The sequence below is a fragment of the Cynocephalus volans genome, chromosome 8 (assembly GCF_027409185.1).
Source record: "Cynocephalus volans isolate mCynVol1 chromosome 8, mCynVol1.pri, whole genome shotgun sequence".
Classification (NCBI taxonomy): Eukaryota; Metazoa; Chordata; class Mammalia; order Dermoptera; family Cynocephalidae; genus Cynocephalus; species Cynocephalus volans.
Window position 1 is genome coordinate 21,110,351 of NC_084467.1, and position 5,316 is coordinate 21,115,666.

Genomic DNA, 5,316 nt, shown 5'->3' on the forward strand with positions numbered 1-5,316 from the left:
AATCTTGATCATCTTGACATTGCAAATAACACATCACTACATTGACAACATTATGGTGATTTGGTCTGACAGGCTGGAAATAGCAAGTACTTTAGATGCCTAGTAAAACATGAGAAATAAAGGGTGGAAGATAAACATCATCAAAATTCATGGGTCTGCTACTTCAGAGAAGTTTCTGAGGGCCCAAAATTCTGTAAATCCAGACTGCAGTACAAGCTGCTCTTCATTTGGACCTTATAAACCGTCAGATTCAATGATACTCAAAGTGTTTTGTCAAATAGGAATATTGTATGGGACCTCTGGCAAGCACCAATAGGTGAATCAGAGCACATACCTCTAGGATTTTAGAATAAATACATGCCCTTTTCTGCAGATAACTTTTCTTTTTGTTTGATTCCGGGTGCCGGTAAAGGTTGAAAACCTAAGCATGGGATATTAAGTAACCATGTGACCAAAGTTTCTCCTGAGGTCACAGGTGATATCTCTCACACCAGGCCGTAGTGTTGAGCATGCGCAGCAGCAATCTATCTTCAGGTGGAAACGATATGTAAGAAATGAGGTTCAAGCAAGTCTGGAAGACAGGTAAATTGCATGAGCAGGTAATTTTCCTTTGACCCCAGCTCCTGATGCACTCCCTCCTCATGGGGAGTTCCTCATGACATGACTGAGGAGGAGAAAACTACAGCCTGGTTTACAGATTGTTCTGCATGATATGCTGGCACCGCATGAAAGTGGATGGCTGAAGCATTACAGTGCCACTCAAGACAGTGGCTCCAAAGGACAGTGGTGTACTCTCAAGATTCCAATCTTCAGAAATGAAGGTTTGAATCACCCTACCTGGTAAAGAACTCTAAGCAGCTGAGGTAGTGGCAGAGGGCAAAGGAAATATGGAATGAATAGAAAGTAGAAAAATAAAGTTACAGGGCTGGCCAGTTAGCTCAGTTGGTTAGTGTGGTGTTATAACATGAAGGTCAAGGTTTGGAACCCCATACCAGCCAGCTGCCAAAAAAAAAGTTATAAATAACAACTATGGCCTTGTGACCAGTTACAAAAATGAGAACTGTTAAAGTAATACATATTTTCTTCTATTTGTTATGTGTATGTACAATTACAAATCATACACATATATAATTTGTAATTATACACATATATAAATATGTACAAATGTGTGTATAATTTTCCTCTCCTACGTCTTATTTTATGCAAATTTTATTTTAATATTTATTTTTTTAAAAGATGACCGGTAAGGGGATCTTAACCCTTGACTTGGTGTTGTCAGCACCACGCTCTCCCAAGTGAGCGAACCAGCCATCCCTATACAGGATCCAAACCCGTGGCCTTGGTGTTATCAGCACCACACTCTCCCAAGTGGGCCACGGGCTGGCCCCTGTGTGCAAATTTTATTCAAAGTTAACTTTACAATTCAGTTTTCAGGTAACAGAATTTTCAGATAGGAAATGTGACTGATTTTAAAGAGTTATTAATATAGCCCAGAGATAGATACAATGACTGTTGGGATTTTGCATGTCTTTATTTTGGGGAATGGGTGAGTATGTATTTGTAGAAAAGATAGTTGTACCTTGTTAAGTGGCAGAATAGAGTTAGTTGTGTGTAATTCAGCAATATGGAGGCAAGTACATATGGATGTTGAGTAGCCAGAGAAGTGGACTATGCCTGTTATCGGGTTGTCTCTTAGCTCTAAAGAAGCCTGTCTGTACTCAGCTTTGATACTGGAGATGGGACTCTGCACACTATACTTCTGCTTTGTCAGCTGGATCTATTTTGGCTCTGCCAATGGTAGGGGGTGGGGGTAGTGGTCCTAGGGGGAGACTGCAGAGTTAAGAGGGAAGACAAGATTTGTTCCTCCCTGTTACTTTTTTTTTTTTTTGGCATCTGGCTGGTATGGGGATCCAAACCTTTGACCTTGGTGTTACCAGCACCACACTCTAACCAAGTGAGCTAACTGGCCAGCTCTACCTCCTGTTACTTTTAGCTCCTGTGAGAGTGAACCCAACAACGCTCCTTTACCCTGGATCTATGGAGGCCTTCCTGTAGTAGCAGCTGAATTTAGTTTGCTGGTATTTCCAATCGCAGAACCAACTTTATTATGCTCTACCTCTAAGTCACTGGCATCAGCCAGCTGGCATCTCTTCCTCAGAGGTCAGAGTTTTTAACTCCATAGGGCCCTCGCTCTAAGCTTCTAAGTTGTAATACGTAAAACTACATGACTACGCTAGTTGTGTTGAGGCAATAGCTACGCTAATTGTATGGCTAGGCATTTCATAACTAGTTTCCATTTGTCTTGTCAGGGCTAGGGCTCAGACCCTTCAAACCGAAGGTACAGGCTGGGTCATCAGACCCCTCACATACTAGGCTGGGTTGCCAGACCCCTGACACACAGGTCCACGCTAGGTAATTGGGAAAGATCCTGGGAGCCCTTGGCAGACGACACGAGCTCAGTCCTCAGCAGTAGCAGCTTACACCAACAGCTTTCAGCAGCAGTGGGGACCTCCCTGTGCCCCCCCCAGGGGCATCCCGGGGGTGGGGAACGCTATGGATCAGAGCCACTCATCCTTTATTCTTAAGTCCATAACCCAGGACACCTGGGTGCACATGCACAATTAAATTAGACAATAACCAAGGAACACCTGGGGGCATGTGACTATTTACATCAAATGCTTGGCAAGATTCTGAACATCTGAGGGGCCCTGACCATTTTCCTTTACTTTCCCTACATAATAACTCCAACCTCTTTTCTTTGTTCCCTCAGCCCTAGTGTGGGTAGCTGTTTCCTACGGTTACTACCTCTGTGATACCTTACCCTTTCAGCTCCTTAGTTAATTTTTAATCTAGGTTAACAATCCTTTATTTCTTCCACAGCCAAAGCAAAAAGGGAGGAAGCTCACAATGTGGTTCATTCCAGGGGGCAGGGGACTCATCAAATCTAGAGCCTTTGGCACCAAGGACATGGCTAGGCAGCCTTTGGCATGTGTACCAATTAGTGATCCTTCAAGTCACTGTTGTTGGTTTCCTACCCCTCCCCATTGTGTTTTTTGTTTTTGTTTTTGTTTAAAACCTCTTGGGCAATAAGTTTATTGTATTTATCTGAAAAACTCTCATACAAAATTGTTTGGTTTAGCACTCAGCAGGCTGCTCCTGAGCTCTGAGAAAGCTTGCCTTCTTTTGAGCTACCTGATCTTTCTAAAAATATGGAATGCTTCATGAATTTGGGTATCATCCTCATCAAGGGCCATGCTAATCTTTTTTTTTTTTATTTATTGAATCATAATTGATTATACATATTTTTGGGATTCAATGTTGACATATGTTGATCAAATCAATATTACTAGTCTGTATATTGTTACAAATTGTGCTTATTATTTATGGCCCTTGTCTAGTCTCTCCCCATCCCCCTCTCCCTCCCTCCTCCCACTACTGATAACCCTAGATTTCTTCTCTCCCTCTGAAAGAGTAATGGTTTCTCTGTTAATTTGTTGCCTAGATGATATGTCCAATGCTGAAAGGTGTGTTCAGGTCCCCCAATATTATCATAGAGCAGATGCTTCTTCTGTCACTCTAGAATGGTCTTTGTGGAGAGAGACATCCTATTCTTTTCTTTGATCTATGCTGGTGACTTTCCTTGTGTCACTGCACTCCAGTGGCTGGTGGACCATCTGCATGGTGGTTGTGATGACTAGCCACTTTCACAGCAGTCGTGGTTACTGTGGTGGCTGTGGTGGGCCATCCACATGGAGGTGATGTTTTTGGCATGCTCCTTGGTGCTGGTGGTGTGCCTGGTTGTGGGAGGGAGTCTGGTACCCTGGCTCCATGCCCTGGGTGCTCAGGCAGGTTCTGAGGTGCTGGAGGTGTGCCTGGTTGTGGGCAGGGGGGGATCCAGTCCCCTGCTTGATGCCCTGGGCTCCTGGGCAGGGCCCTGTGGTGCTGGCAGTATGCCTAGTCTGATCTTCTCTGTATCATTCCAATTTTAGTATATGTGCTGCCAAAGCAAGCACCATGTGTATTTCGACTTCCTTTCTTTTTTTTTTTTTTTTTAAAAAAAAGGTGACCGGTAAGGGGATCTTAACCCTTGATTTGGTGTTGTCAGCACCACACTCACCCAGTGAGCTAACTGGCCATACCTATATGGGATCTGAACCCATGGCCTTGATGTTATCAAAACCACACTCTCCCAAGTGAGCCATGGGCCGGCCCTTGACTTCCTTTCTTACTATCTCCTATCCTAGTCTCCAGCTCTCTGTTTTCCTATACATTTCCATAGGTTTTACAGTATCCCCAGTGTGATGGATAGACCTTAAGGTGACACCCCAATGATTCCTGCCTCCTAATATTCACTCCTTTGTGTGATAGCTTCCTCTTGAGTGCAAGTGGGACCAGTGACTTGCTTCTAAGCATAGAATATGGCAAAGGTGATGGAATGTCACTCCTATCACATATATAATAAGTTATATAAAACTGTCTTAGCAAACTGGAGCTAGAGACTCTCCTCGTCAGCTTCACAAAGCGAGCAGCCATGTTGGAAAAGACTACATGGCAAGTGTGAGGAAAATGGAGTTGGTTTAGTCAGGCCTTCTCGCCTCATATCTGGCTGGGTATGATTCAGCACATCCTTTGTAAACAAGTTACATAGAGTAGGCACACACACGCGCGCCTGTGTACCCTTTGACTCATTGTCGCTATTGTATACTTTGGTATGGAAGGCAGTGGCTCTGGGCAGAGCTCGTGTCTGAAGAATAAAGCATGTCCACTTTGCTGGCAGCTATTCAGTATTTCTTTTGCTTACCTGACTCCAGACCTGCACAGGATGGGGTAGAAGGGTCTGTGATCCAGCCTGACAATTGGCGTAGTCCACAGGATTCTGAGCAGGTAAGGGAGCCACTAGCCCCTCGGGAGGGGGAGGAAATGTGGCTACCCATGAGTATGAGGTACCTGGCAGCTGCTTTCCTGTTGACTGCAGTCTGGCTGTTGTTCACTATACTACAAGTCAACATGGACCAGGCACTCCTTGAAGCAGCACGGCTTCAAGATTTGCAGCAGAAAAAGCAGACTTACTGGAAGTGCGGGTACTTGTTCTGGAGGCTGAAGTACAACAACAGGTCACTCTTGCTTCCGGCACTGGGGACAATGACGAACTCAATGGGGAGTTGGGGGAGACTGTGCATCCCCTGGCATGACCTGTTGTGCATTAGAAACTGAAGCATGAACAGCCCATAGGACAAGCTGGGCAACCAGCAGGCAATCCACAAGTGACCCAATTTACTACTTATGTCCCCAACACTCAAGCTGAGTTAGTGGACC

The 5,316-nt window shown here is 44.6% G+C and overlaps 1 pseudogene; it reads right to left on the reverse strand.

Annotated features, from left to right (window-relative positions):
• Positions 1-3,203: 3,203 nt before the first annotated feature.
• LOC134385343 (U6 spliceosomal RNA) lies at positions 3,204-3,298 on the reverse strand (annotated as a pseudogene).
• Between the last annotated feature and the right edge of the window lie 2,018 nt (positions 3,299-5,316).